The 15,871-nt window shown below is 45.8% G+C and overlaps 1 long non-coding RNA gene across 1 annotated transcript in view; it reads right to left on the bottom strand.

The window, feature by feature from the left end:
• Positions 1–3,634: 3,634 nt before the first annotated feature.
• Positions 3,635–15,871, bottom strand: part of LOC139768023 (uncharacterized) — a 97,612-nt gene continuing 85,375 nt past the window's right edge. The window contains exon 5 of the long non-coding RNA XR_011717265.1: positions 3,635–9,879. This is a non-coding gene — a long non-coding RNA (uncharacterized lncRNA). The remainder of the gene's footprint in view (positions 9,880–15,871) is intronic.

The raw sequence follows: 15,871 nt of genomic DNA on the forward strand, positions 1-15,871 counted from the left end.
AAACACTCGTCTCGTCCTTCCTTTGTGTAACTTCGATGCTCGCGATATATGGTGAATATGCCTCCTTGACTCCGCTCGCACAAATCTATTTACGGATATACTTCCTAATTCGAGGTTTCGGCACGGCAAGGATCCAAGTAAGTATTTGTCCGTTAAACAAAGAGATACCCTTGAGCGACGCGGGAGCATCTTCATGATCCTTAAAAGCGAAAATTGCCGTATCTTTAGAAATCGACTTATCCAAGGTTAGTCGCTAATCGACCTTGTTGCAGTCGGCCAATATATGGTCGCAAAAAAATTAAGAATTCATCGATTACTTTGTACGGCGGTGCTTTCTCTCCAGGTATCCTTGCCTTCTTGCCTTGGACCTTACGCTAGGTACTTCAGAAACTGCGCCGTTCCTTCAGGGACCACGTCGTCTTCTCTAACTCTCTACGTGCGCGCTAATGTGCACGATGCTCCATATTTATCTTCCTTAATCATCCTGAAAGCGGTGGGTGCTGCGGCAAATCAACGGAATGCGCGGCCACGTTGTAACAGCGCGTAGCGTTCAGTTCAGGACATTCATTAGCGAGTTTACGGCTCCTCTCTCTATCGCGAGCTGATGATGGCCATAGCGTCAAAATAAAATGCCCACCGGTTCATTGCCTATCTGGATCGTCGTGCCCCTCGCCTTCGAGAACGAGACGTTTCCGATTTTTCTGGCTGGCCGAGCTTCTACCGAGGTCCTGGCGACACTCCGTCCTGATACGGAAAAGAAGAACGCTCTCTCTCTCCCTTTCTCGCCACCTTGACGACTCAATCCGTTCCTTCGTAGGTCTCATGGCCTACGAAGAAAATGATGGAGCTTTATGATAAAATTCATGAGTCGAGCGGATCCGCAGGAGCGAGCACGCGAGCGATTAGCATAAAGGAGTCTCATTAGCAACGCCAGAGTCGCCAAAATGTCAGGCTCGTTCTTCTATCCACCCGGAACTATTTGTGCGCAGCCCCAGCCCCCGCGACTCGCTGACGAAAAAGCTTCGCTGTCACCCTGATAAAACGCTTTCCTCATTGTTATTCTGTTGTTAATTGCGTTTTAATGTTACATCGAGAAAGCGATCGTTGCATCAGCGTCCGTTGTGAAAAATGTAACGTTTCTTATTAAATATCGGCAAACATCACGGTTATATCTTTATGAGAACGAATAAGTAACATTTCGAGTTTTACGATTGGTTTAATTAGTAACGGATCTTCCCAATTTATTTGGATATAATGATATTTGCAGGCGGAAAAATGGAAAGTACCCCGTCGCTATTATATTAGTCGTTTTCCAAAACATCTTGAATATTTGATATGTCTTTTAACACGTATGCATATCGGTAACCGTATCATTGTTCGGGCTTACGTGCCTGGTCACCAATTAATCTTTGAAAACGTCAATATTTTGTGTTATTGATCTAGTGGTCAAAAAGTTTCGGCTATAATACAAAATTTTATCTTTATAAATATATATAAGTATTTATTAATAAAATATATACACATATATTAATAAAAATTGAAAAGGTAGACAAAACCAGACAAAACCTCTTGATGTGTCTTCACGAAGCAGCGCCTACAATGTTCAGGCCGAGGGTACTCGTGTCTTTCTTAGCCCCTACTAGACAACGCCACCGATGTCAGGCAAAGTCGCTGTTGGTTACGCGGTCGAGCAAACGACGATGATCCGTGTTACTAATCCATGTGTCGGGTAAAACGTCTCTCGCGCGGATAATAATCCGCGGTCTCGACTTCAGTGAGATGGTATTTCTATACGATCCCCGGCGCCAGCGAGACGTAGCGCAACTCGAGCAATTAACCGGGAGACGTTACTGCTCTATAAGTACTTCTGCGAACCCCGTACCCCGTATTTCTCGTTTCAAGGACGAAAAAAGATGCCCGGTGCATACGCTGGGCACCATAACTGGGCGCTGCTTGCACTATAACGCGTGAAAATAAATAATACGAGCGATCCGAATCGAACAAAGCGAGTCGGCTTTCGGGCCGAACGTTTAGTATGCTTTTAATGCGTCGCACCTCGACTTTTCTTCCCGCCGGGGCCACATTGTCGGCCTCGTTGTTACCTTACCGCAGGTGCCGTCCCGCGAACGCGCGTCCGACGCGTATCATACGCGACCTTCGAGGACGCGAGCGAGGCTCGCGCGGAGGAAAGTCTCTGCGTACGCGATGTAATCTCTCGCGCGTGTTTATCGGTACCTTAACAAATCCGACGCTTACGAGCGGCGAGGAATTAATTACGCGCGTTGTACAGCGATAAAAAGCCGTAATAATTACCGTCGCAATCACAACACGCGCTAAAGATAATGAAAAAAAGAGGGAAAAAAAAGGGAAAGATAAAAAAGCGATCGCGCTGTAATGAATACCTCTGGCGCGTCGAATTTCTCAAATTGTCGCTGTATGTGGTAAGCTTGCCGAGCCAATTATTTCGGATGAGCTAATAAGCTTTAGCATCCCATAGTCCTGTACTCGGAGTCATACTTATTTTTAATATAGTCGGAGTCGTGTTCCAAAGATCCTGTAAACCTTTCTCGGGCCTGACATTATCATTGAGAAAAATATAATCTATGTAAGTTCAAATTATTATTATTATTATTATTATTATTATTATTATTATTGATCGATTGATTTTATTTATTATACAATCTCAGTTCAAATTATTATCTTTTCGTACATCAACAATGACATCAATTGCTCTTTATCACGTTGTTAATATTTATTTAACAGTATCTATTATAGCGTAGTGGCCCATTGTGCAGCCATGTACTGTCTCAATATACGAGGAATCACACGATGCCGTAGTTGTACGTTTTAGCGTTCGCCCGCCGCGATTGTTAATTCACCGGCGATCGAGATTAAACGATTCGCTCGTGCACTCACGGTACAAGTAACCACCGTAAGCGATATAAGTTACTATTATATCGCAACGGATTTCTACTTACGTAAATTATGCACGGCGAGTCGCGCGAGCGTCTCCGCAAGGACGCAGGAGATCCAACGACGAGCAGCGAGATCGTATCGGCGTTTCGCCCGACTGACGAGTACCAAGGGTAATTGCGAGACGAGTACCGATCACCTTCGGCAATGCAAACCGTCGTTTTTCCAACCTAACTTGAAGATCTATGCGTGAACAATCGTACCGTAGACAATACGTACGCTCGCCGGAAAGAAGAAGCGTTCGACGACAATTACGAACGATTATATACCTGTGCGTCATGTTTTCTTCTAGGTCATTGTTTTTTCTCCCGACCGAGATCGCGCGATGTATCGGAATAGAAATTTACATGCGCGGGAATAAAACATGTCGTCGAGAACAATAAATCAAAGAAGAAAGAAAGCTTGATTTTTCGCATCTATAAAACACCGTTTTTCTCTCTATAGCATTCAATCTAGAATTTCGCAAAATATATTTTTTTAATTATTAGAGGCTGGATGAAAATTAAAAAATCGCTGCAACGAATACCTACTGACCGGTTATTAAAGATTAAGAATAATTTTCAATTTTTGTAAGGGTAGAAGATTGTTGATTAGGCTTTTAAACGCAATATTTAGATACTCATATAAACGTTGAGTGCAGTGTAGGATTAACGTAATGTAATTGAGGTATTACAGGCAGTATCTTTATTGTCCATCAGCAATCTTTAGTTTTACATGAGTTTATACACTTTTTTAGTCATTATTTCTCAAGTTGCATAAAGTTTGATCGACAGATTGTAATTACTAAGTAATATCACGCAGAAATTATGCAAATACGCGCGGGGAACGTGTATTTACTCGTTCCTACGGCACATCTTCGTTAAATCAACAAAAAGGAGAGAAGTATGACTAATGATTTATCCGCGATCGCATACGTCGATCTGAGAAAGGGTTGAGGTCAAGGTGCGCGGCAACGTTCGCCTCGCTTGCTTGGAATGCTGCGTAACCAGTCAAATATTTACACACACTGTTATTATTACATCATCTTTATATATAAAATACAATCATCTTCTACCGAAACCGATCAGTCCGTGAAGACACTGTTGCAATTAATGACGTTTTGGCCTACATAAAAAGTAGGTAAAGCGCGATACAAAAAATTTCTACTTTTATACATATAGATTCCCCATCTTCTTTCAGTCAGTATTCTTTGATTTATGAGGAAATGGATTTCTCTCTAATCAACAATATCAGTGAGTCAATAAACTTGGAGTAATTAGTGAAAATCAATAAGTTTTGAGAAACATTAAATTTCAAAGACGCGAATGAGCAACAAAATTTAACATCTTTATTTAACTTATTACGAAGTTTGTATTAATAAATTTGCAAAGATACTTATCTAATTGTAAGATGTAATACTTATAATACTATGTGAGACATACTTATATCAAAATACGTAATGTTATAAACATTTGAACTGTATATATTTGCGCAACTTGGTATCTATTCATTTTGAATCTGTTTAATCGCGTGAAACTCGCAATTGTTATCCATAGAATCTAATGCGAGGTAAAATTCAAATTATTCTTTATAGTCTTAGTACATGAAATGCTTCCGCGCGAGATTCTTTATAGAATAGAATCTACCGACGCGGATTTTCGCAGGGATAATTTTGCAACAATACAGCTGAAACATAAATTCGCCCCGACAATTAATACACAGCCCCGGAATCGAGTTTGATAAAACTCCGATGAATCCCGGCGTGCAACAGATGTGCGCGCCAAGATCATAATAAAAACCCAACGGTTAACGTGACGAGGTAGGTACGTTTTTCGCTTGTGCATAGCACGTAAAACTGAATTCGTCGAGGTGATACGTACTTTCGCGATCTCCGGTAGAGCAAACGAATCTCCCGATTACATTGATCATCAACAGAGATATGCCAGTTACGTCGCGCGCTGCGAATAAATCTCGTCGCGACTGCGCCGGAACGTCGTCCGGCGATGCGCCGAGTCGAAATTAATATTCCAAATAGAAGACGCGCTCTCGCGCACGCTCAGCGCGTCCGGCGCGGGTTTCAGGGATTCAATTTACCGAGCGATTCTTTCGAGGCGCGGCCGAACATCTCGCGGCGGGGTGCGGCGCCCAGTCTGGACGTTGCTATAGCGTTGATCCACTGATCTTCGGACGGACCTCCAGGCGTGCGATGCTCCTGCACGCGATGCACCGACGCACCATAACGCGCACGGTTCCCTCCTCCGCTCTCGCTTCTACGAAGAATGATCGGACGTACGTCTAACGATACAAGAAACATCCAGCCGGATAAACTGTCCGCCGTCTTTTCACCGAGATGAACGGAGCATATGCACTTTGTAGGGATGAGCAACGCTAAAAAGAAAGATCAGCGTTCAAATAATCGACCACGAGGTACTTTTGATTATCTATAATCAATCAAATTTTGAAATCATTGAGGAAAGTGGATTTATTTTTAACATTATTCAGCTTTCTCTGTGTACCAGTATCAGTTTCCATACTACAATAGCTCTTCGGTACTGACTTTCATATTGTTTTTGCCAATTTCGGTATCTAAAATTCAGTATAGACATGGTATTACAAAAATATTGGCGTTATGACGTTTCGGTGACACCTAACGTACTAATTTTGGCAATTTCGATGCAGATGTGGTACCGAAAATCTACCGATATATTGTTTCAGTATTATTATTCAATACTGATCCATATATTTGGTCTGTACCATAACATTGTTTCTTTAATATTGGTTGAGTATTGGGTCAGAAAACTGAGGTATGAAATCCATTTTTCGGTACAGGATCGGTATAGGATCGGTACCTCGTCAGTATCTAATCAGCCTAATGTATGAAGTTCCCACATGTGAATCATCGTACGATTGTAAATTACGCGACTTAAATTATGCCTCGCTGCCGCAGCCGCCGGCGAGCCATTCGTTGGCTCTGATGTTTTGTCGCGTGGCGACAAAACGCACGGGGTAACGGCTGAATCTGAGAACTGGTTAAAAGTTCGTCGACCCCTCGGCATCCCTCGGGGATGAAACGTCGTCATCCGGGCGTATTCGCGGCACTCGCGGTGTCCAGCTCGCCCACGCGAGGTCCGTCTGTGGGTGTGCAAAGTGTTGAATAATGTCGCGTGTTTCAACAAGAACACTCGTTATTACGTGAACAGATATTTGGACAAACGTCGTGCGCGCGAGAGGCTTCGAATCTCTCTCGAGAATACAAGAACAGGTCCTCTTCGCTCGTCAATGAAAATGAACGGGGTTTCCGTGACGCAAGCGAGTACACGAGGCACTCGGTTGGACTACCCGAAAGATTCTAACTCGCATTCGAATCTTGTATAAGAAGATTAAACATATATCTAATAATAATTAAATCAAATAATTAAATAAGTTAGTGTAATAACATATATTATCAAAAAAGAATACAGACATTTTTAGAAAATAATAAATTTTTTTGATTTAAGAACACTTGGCACTGATTTCTTACAACAAACTTTCATACAAACAAGCATGAGTGCCCCACATCTATTCGAAAATAAAAACGCGACGTCGCGTTTTTCTTTTCGAATAGAATACTTTTTGGAACCTTTTCTTTTGCTTTTCAAATCGTGCGCATCGTCGTCGAACGGTTTGTTTAAATTCAGTCGCGAGCCTGCGACTCTTTGACCGAGGTAATCGAACTCACCGTCGACGTTTGCGTGCTTCCTGCCGAGGGATTTGCTCGAGGTCACGATCGAGAGTACCCCGCGGTCGCGGACACACGCCGCGCGTTCCACGTGAATTTTGCGATCTATGTAAGCCGAATGCCGCCCAATAAAGGATGAACAGCGCGCGATTGTAAATTCCCCGGTGAGTAGCGGTCGTGTGACGCCGGGGATCTTCAACGTGGCTCGTTCCTCTTTGCCATTCAGGTTGAGCTCGGCCAGAAGAGAGACCAGATCGAAGATAGAGGCGATCTACAGCCCGACCGAACAGTAAACACTCTCTGCTAGAGTCGTACTCGCCGTCTCTCTCCGATCTGCTTCGTGCCGATCGCCGCGTCGTGACGTCCCGTTGCTATTCGAAGAGGTACTCGCGTATCGGTAAATGACGATTATTAACGTGAAAAGAGCGCAAAAGACGTTTTAACAAAACGTAGACTTAAGAGGATAGAATCAAACGACATTTTCTACCTTGGAAACTGCAAGACAGTCATGGACGTAATCGAGAAATTGCGCAATTGTTGTATAATTAGTTGAAATTAATTAGGACGGTTACAGAGCGACCGGGATCTTTTCCACTTATTGACCGATCGTATCTGTTTATCCGCGGCGAACCTTCTTCCCTTACTCGTTATTCAGCTGACGCTGCGAGAAATATTTGCTGGCAATTACCACGTGATTCAAGTACCGGCGAAAGAAACGCGGCAAGAAGAACGGCGAAGAATCCGCGGCTATAACAAGGTTGCCAAGATTTATTATACAGGGCGCGTGCATCGTGAGATTCCAGTCAAGACAATACGTCCCTTCATCGTTTTCTTTTCCGCGTATATTTTTTGCTCTCATCATTGAAAGACAAACCAGACCGCAATCGAATTTCTTCAGTTCTATTTTTCCTCTCTTGAAAAGTTTAGCGTTTGTTACGTATGTACGATGAATCTTTAAAAATATTCTTCACCAAGTACGTCACGCGTTCTTAACAGACGGAGCACGTTTCCATCCGATTTGTCACAAGAGTCGGTAGAAGCGAAGAAAGAAGTCTAAACGTAGTTTTTACGTCGTCCTTGCGACGATACAGCACGATCTTGAGATTTCTCATCGCCGGTGTCGCTTCGTCTACTCACGTACTGGACCGTCCGCGTCGTAGAACCGGACGATACTATTTAGTCCTAGAACTGCGCGTGAGACTAGAGACAGTCGATAATAATCTATTCTTCGAAACAATCGGGAAATTAATTCTTTTTCTCTTGGTAATCAATACATTTAAATTGTTCTCGAGACTGCTATACGCGCTTGTATCGCCAGTCGAGACTTCTTCCGCAAACATAACATTCTTGACATAACGGAATTGTTATAGCGAAAAAAAATTCTCGAGGATCTCTCGTGGCATCGCAGAATCGCGGAGGAGGCGTCGCGTCTGTCGTTTAACCATTTACGAGATTGGCATTCCCATTTTCAGAATTTAATTCATTTTACTCGATGAAATTCCGGTTCTTGCCCCCGAAAAAATTATGGATCGAATTACTTAACTCTGTCAATTATATCGAAATTCTGAAAATGAAATGCTAACTTTACCGAGATTGTTTATGCGGTTATATCCGCCGACAAGCATATACCGAGTCGAATACCGCGTTGTAACGAGTTGGAACGTGCTCGTTCCCTCGAGACTAGTTAATTTCCCGGGTAAGTTTATCACTCGTAGACTCGTTTTGTCGGGAATCGCATGACTTCGTGGAATCACGATTGAGAGTACAGGAGTGCGGCACAGCAGCCGGCGCGCGTTCCTTCCTTTTCCTTCTCTTTCTCTCCTTCCAGAAAGCTCGCCACTTTGTAGCAGCGCGCAGTTTCGTAGAGAGGCGAATTCACCTGACGTCCCTTCGGGAATACTTTATGGAGTCGCCTTGGGACGCGGGCTCGTCGATGTTTCCCCGTGGCTGCTTCGAATGCCGAGAAACGCACAGCGTGGAGAGCATTTGCAGGAAGGCTTATAAGAGAATCGATAGTATCAATGACTATCTATTACGTCAAATGTTACAGCATCAATTTGGATGTATAAATTGCGTGGCATAAAACGTTATATAGGTAGGTAAACAAAAAAGTGAAATAAAGTGATAATATACATATTTTACGAAAGCTCGTACTCTTATTTATGTGTTTGTCGAAACGTGTAAGATGCTAGTGATTGTTTGTTTATTGTACAAAATTTATGAATAGTCAGAGATTATTCTTTTCATTGAATTTATTTGTAGCTTGCGCGGAACCGCAACTTTGCTCGCGGTCGAATGGTACGAATGCTCGAACGGTAACGGATAAAACGTCTTCTTCCGCTTACGGCGTATACCGATAAGCAAACACACGTGCTAGCACGGCGCGTCTCGACCCGTTATCTCTTATCACTAGCGATCCGGCCACCCTCGATTCGATGATTCCACCGTGAAAGTTTGAACCGTAAAGATAAAACCTGTCTCTCTTATTTACCTGCAATGATCGCGGAGTCATCGAAACCGCGTCGCGCATATACGCCCGCGTGTTATTGTAAACATCAAGGAACACTTTTGGCGTTACATGCTCCGCGTTGCGTATTCACGCCGCGCGGAGAACAGAGCAAAAATCATTTCTCAACGTCGTGCCCGTTGGATAACAGTGATTACGTCGACCGGCACTTTGGACGGCGGCTTTTCACCCCGCGGCTCGAATCAATCTATGCCGGTATTTACATCGAAGATTATAGTTATGTCGGATCGCGCAAATCCGTAGGTTCGTGACGTGTACGTGTGATAATAATTGCGTGTTCGTAGGTCATCGCAATTGGCTGATAAGAAGTCTCGTCGCGATAATAGCTCACTGTTCTACACTGTTTGGTGTGTTTAACGGTGTGGGCCTCTCTCGTCGATTCATCAAAACCCTCTTCATCCCGAAGAGAGACTCGGATTACTAAAGGTCACTTAAATTGTTAGCAGCGACTGCCGCGACTCGACGTAGGTCAGCGAATCGTGAATCGACTCGTGTGCGGATGTCGTTTCTCAAGAACTTTACACAGACGCGATTCTTGTAGAAGGATCGGCGCCATCTGGACCACAGCCGCGTCCGCGTCTCCCGGTAATTCTCACAGCGCGGCGATTATCCGTAAAACGCCGCGGGATTTCATCTTATTTCCTTCATCGCTCGACATGCGCGTCCCGCGCTTCTCGATCCTCTGAAACAAGATCGGTCGGTTAAAATCGGATGGATAGAGATCCCTTCTCGGCGGCGCGGCGGCTTATCGAGACGATGTTGCATTAAGCATATTAATAAGTGGTCGCGGCGGCGCGCGGCGGCGCGCGGCGGTGCAATTCCAAGCTGTCACATATAATAGTTAAGACGATCGTGGATATAATAATCCCGCGGTACCTGTGTATACACACCACTTTCGGTTAGGATATACGTTTATCGAGTCCTCGCGATCAGTCGAGACTAGTCTCGCGAGTTGAAAGGAATCGAGCTGTTTATCTAGATCAATAGTCGAGCTTATGCCGGCCGTTTCGGTGTCGGCGTCGAGAGTCGTTGATCTTCACCTTCCTCCCGTGTATCGGACGTTATCGATCTCGATCTCTCGCCTTGTGCCTACGAGAGAGCGACGCTCAAGTGCGTGTACGACGTCGTGCTCTCAGCACGTAAACTGCTCTTTACGACCTGCCAAGACCTCGCCTCTTACCTCAATCATCCGGTTACCGGTAATTACGATCGTCGATCGTCCAGAACCAATTACGTCGGCAATTTTTACCGAGTAATTCGATCGCCATCGCGGAGGAGAGGATCCACGCGATGCGTAGCCAATAACCGGTACGACGTTACATTATGGTGGGACGATTATTCGATTTTCGCACCGGCGATTGCCTCGACGCCGCGGCCGCGCCGGTCGGCCGGTACGGCCACCCGAGACGGCGGCGCGCATACGTGAACACGTGACGCTGCTGGATGAAATCATTCGGCATTGAAATGGACCACTTCCTCGAGTCATCGTAATCATTTCTTACTTCTCGTTAGAATGAAGGGGATATTACGGTGCACGTCGAGAGAGTTACAGAAAGGAGCAAACACGAGGAGGAGTACCTATAGCAAGTTGGTGAAGCTTCACAGAAACGCGAAACGGTGTATCAATATTTGTTTTTGCGTTAGCGAAAAATAAAGGCGCTCGACCGTCACCGCGTTTGCCGATAGAGGTATAACGTCGGGCAGAGAGTCCGCGAACGGAAGAGAGGAACCATTTCTCGCCGCGAGTGATTTCTAGCTTCGCAGCGATTAAGCCATTTGTAATTTGCACAATTGGTTTCTTCGACGGTGATAAACCAGCCGTAGGTTATCCGCGAGTGCAATTGGCATCGCCATTAAGTCGCCTCGTTCGAGCCACCTTCTTGCCGATCCTCATCCCTCGTCGCGTCGCCCGGCGAAGGCCGGGGCGCATCTTTAACGAGCGTTTTCTTTCGACCCTCGACGACGAACAATGGACATCGCGATGGCCGGAAGGGGCTGCAAGAAACGTCGCTGCACAAATCCGATTTCGCGAAAAAACGCCTCGAGCACGACGATGTGAAAGACGCGGAGCGGAGTCGCGATGAATGCCGGCTCTCGCCTCTCGGAGGAACTGCGCTTCTCGGAACGCGCTCTTGCGCGCTTTTTCCCGCGCTTGCCTCTGGAACGAACCTTTACCTGGGACACAAGTATCTACGCGTATAAAGGGTCGCGTTCAATGCCGTGACGCTTTCGCGAGATCCGGATTGACACCCGAGGCGAATCGGCGCGGCGAGTCGGCCGGTCGAGGGCGTCGAGATGAGTAAGGGTCGCGAGTCGAAGAATCGCGACGTTTCTCTATCGTCGAGCGAGGATTTCCCCACTTTCCGATTTGGATTCAGAATTCGGACCTCGTAACACACGAGATAACTCGTAACGTTCATGCCCAAAGCGGAACGGGTCGGTCATCGACCTCTCGCTCGAGCGATCGCCTATTTTGCCTGGTGCGTTTTACTGTATCGTCTCATGGACATGGAGCTATATCCTGGTGAGGTGTGTGAAAAACAAACAGATGATTACGACGAAGGCGACGAGAGAGAAAGAGAAGGAGAGAGAGAGAGAGATCTACTATGTGGGTTCCCGAGCATGTGACGAAAGTGTACGGGACATTGACTCTCTTCGTGGATGACGCGCCTCGTGGAAACGGAGAGTTCTTCCTCCTCCGGAGTTCGTTGAAACTGAAAACACGTTATTAAGCCGAAGAGAGAAGATAAGGATTGGGCAACGCGGAACGACGACGAGAGCGTGCGGTCAGTAGCGATGTGCGGTAAGTAGCAGGCTACTTGCTTATTTTTTTCATCAGTGGTCATTCCGGAAAGCGCTTGTTTATACAGCCACGAACGTGCAAGACCGTGCAAGACCAGACTGAGTGCATACAATGCTCTTAGTCATATCTCGCTAAAAAATGACGCACGTTTATGCTTGAATATCTATTAACGTCGTTATACGTGACTTAAGCAACACGTAAGCGAAAGAGGAGATAGAGGATACGTTTGATTTTTTGCGAATAGGCATAAGTTACTCGAAATAGTTAATTGCTTGAATGGTGAACGATCTATCAATTTTAATAAAAGCTGTGCGGCAGTTTGCAAGGGTTAACAGCGTGCTGGAGAGGCCGTCCAGGAAAAAGGACAAAGAAGCGGACGGTAGGCTCCCCGTATCATTCGTGATTTTCCGGTAGCCGGTGTGTCGGCGAGCAATCTGATCCCGGGACAACGGTTCGGAAGCATCGGTTGACAGTAAAATATCAGCAGGTACTACTCACAGTATGGCCGCGATAGGATCGGGAGGAGGCGAGCAGGTATATATGTGTGTAGGCGCATCGGGGGGAAGAGTCAGGGTACTCCGATGCCTCCCCGTGATGCCAGTCCCGGAATACTGTTAGCCACCGATGAATGATAACCGCATATCGCGATACGCGCGGACGATACACAATGGGGAGTAAAGGGGAGGATGTATTGGTCAGGAAATCGCCGCGGTTACGTTTCTGAAATAGAATGCGTATTGAAATCGATAACTCAGCCACGCTCGCGGAACGCCCGCCCGCGGTGTCCGATATTTTCGCGAGAGCCGGCGAAGTACCTCCGGCATCTCGATCAGGTTGTGGGAAATCGTCACTTTCGGTTTTTGCATTTTTTGCTAGGCTTGGTTAGAAAAGCCCCCCCCCCCATGATAAGAAATTTTCGAATTTCCTGCGATTAATGTAGGTAGCTTCTAATCGACCCAACTGGCCACATTTATTGATTGATATCACAATTGATATCAATCGGGTTGATTAAAAGCTATCTGCGTTAATTATTCAATTATTTACCGACAAAGCAAGGTCATTGTTTTTGTTTGTCCTGCGATTATTCCAAAATTTAGCACATTTTGTGCCGTCTAAAGAAAGTCGAGGTACGATTATTTTTCACAAATACAGCGCGTCGTTACGTGATTGAGTGCCTTGGCATTTCATAAGCCTTTACTTTAGCCTTGCGCAAAAAGGGAATCGAGTACTCGCGAGATAGAAGAGGAGAGAGAAAAATGCGCTTGTGTAATTTCACTCGGCAATGCATAACGCGTGCACGTCCGACGGAAAGAAAATAGAGACGCGTACGAGGAGGGAAAAGCGCGATGGGGCAGAGACAGTTCATCTACGGGATCCGCATAATTACGAGATCACGTCCGTCCGAGACGTCTTCGACGCGTCTCGGACGGAGTCGCGCGGAGAGAGTCTGTTAATGTAACCTAAGGGCTTCCAGGTTCATTGTCACCTGGGCGAGAACTCGCCTTTGTTTACCTCCGGTAAGTGTTCACGACCAGCGGTGTACACTTATCGCCGTCGATCTCTCTGTACGTCTTTCTTTCTTACGCCGTCTGGTTAATGAACTGAGATCCGCCCCTAGAGAACGACGATGACGACGACGAGGACGGCAATTCACGTTCCTCCTCGCGGCAGAAATGCGTTCCCCGTAACTTCGTTGTAATTAGACATTGAGATTCAATTGCGTGATTGTCCTCGTAATTAACGAGATGATACCGTGTGATGGCATCGCGTCTTCCGGCCTTCGTGGATTACGCGCCGTGGCGTTTTGATATCATAGAATTGCTAAACTTTCCTTTTCAGAACAGAGAAGACATACAATACAAATACGAAAAAAAAAAAAAAATTTTTTTTAAACGCATACTTTATTTTATAATACTTAATCATTCTTTTTATTTTGGAATATACCATGTTGATAATACAATATTCAATACTATTTTATCGATTTCTGCAAATATAGGTGATGTTTTATATTTATACAAATTTACTTGACAGTTCTAGATTACCAAAAATGTCTTGATATTAATATTATTAAGCAGAGTGCCGCGTGAGAAAGACGAAAATGCAGTTTAAAGAGCGCTCCCAATGTGGAAGTGTTTTAGAGGCACGTATAACGACCTGGATTTGATATAACGGCACGAACTGACGGCATCTTTCCCACTCTCTCCTTTCACCCGTCCTCGTTGTATCTCGTGGGCTCATAATATCTAACGGGCTGGCTTATATGAGCTCGAGCCAGCGTCACTGTGTTAGAGCATACGAAAAGCCGTAAAGACGAATCGATCGTCTCGGAAATCACGCGCAAATTTATTCGCATCGAATAATTGCGCGTATCGCGCGCGGCCCGCGTGAGCCGTTTCTCATATACCGGTCTTAACACACACGCGGGACAAGCGATATATTCCCACGCGCAAAGACACGTCTTAGAAGCGCGCGTGCGTATTTCCGCGCGCGAGAGTCTATCGGCCGATTGTAATTCCCCGGCCGATAAAGGCCGCGATAATGTTCGAGCAAAATAATTGACTTCTCGTGTTTAGCGGCGGGGCGAACCGTTAGTCCCAGGCGCTTTGGGGCGATACCAGATCCTCGTTTATCGGATCAATGCGCGTAATATTGATGTACTCGCGCGCGCGCGCGCTTCTCATCGGCCGTAACTCCCAGACACCCTGACACAAATCTCGATTCTCTTTTCGCCTCGTGTTACCATCAGCCACGCGAATTGTACTTGGAACGCCAACTCCATCGTCGGAATATTCCGGTCTCGTGTGAAGTATATGGAGCACGGGATATCGCTGTATCATTGACTGCCTTTTGACTTCGTTTATTACCACGAGCCTGTTCCCGAATCGATCGAGCAGAATAATCGGCATCGCTGACGAAACGATATCTTCAGGTAACACGGTAGCAAGTCAATATGAACACGAGTCACGAGTCTCTGCGGTTCTATAATAGTGACCCGAGTTCTCAAGAGACCTACAAGAACGTATATTTTAATGTATTTAAATACAATGTTATTCTAAATTATTGCTTCCTGGATTGGAGCTATTTAGATTACTCGAGCTGTATCCAAACTGAGAATCTGAACATTTAAACTATTTCTCATACTCGTGTTAAATATGTGGATTGTACTCGGATTACCAAATTAAGCCTCTGGAGTTATCTCGAGCTCCACTTCCTTTTATCCTTTTATTGGGCGAGAACCACATTTTATGCGGTGCCAGGTACGCCGTGTTTACGCGCCGCCCGTAGTACCCGGCGATCATTCGAGAAATCATTTGAACGGACGCGCTCAGTATGTTCCGCGTGTCCGATCGATGCCTCCCGATAGGCGCGATACGGATTTAGCCGGTGCGACGTTATATTTAGCCTGGGAAAGATCTTATCGGGACTGGTTAGACCGGCGCTATGTCTCTACGTAACGATTATGCCGCGCCGCGCCGCGCCGCGCAATCGCAAAAGTTCGATTCGGACGCGTCGTAAACCGGCTTTCGATAGCTTCGTATAGGAGCCGTTTTAACGGGGATATCGAGAGTCATCGGGCGTCGTTAGTCTCGTGGGATTCCGCGCGATCTCCCTCGCTCCAGCTTCACCCGACCAGTTTTGTACTTGATGCGTTCGCCCTCCCCGTCCTGCGGCGCGAGGGTACGGCGATGGCATATACCCGTGGCGGCGCGCACGGTGACGATTATTTATCTCGTTAATATAATACAGATTATTTTACAACCTTAAGATAAGTGACGTTGCGGCGTCTTATTAGCGTGTGTTTCTCACGTTTCCGTGCCGCGCTTGTTCGAGGAAGTATTAAAGCAAGGTAACGCCGTGTAGGACGATAATC

This window comes from Temnothorax nylanderi, unplaced genomic scaffold (assembly GCF_030848795.1).
Source record: "Temnothorax nylanderi isolate EJ_2023f unplaced genomic scaffold, tnyl_v1.0 TNYL_tig0013_pilon, whole genome shotgun sequence".
NCBI lineage: Eukaryota > Metazoa > Arthropoda > Insecta > Hymenoptera > Formicidae > Temnothorax > Temnothorax nylanderi.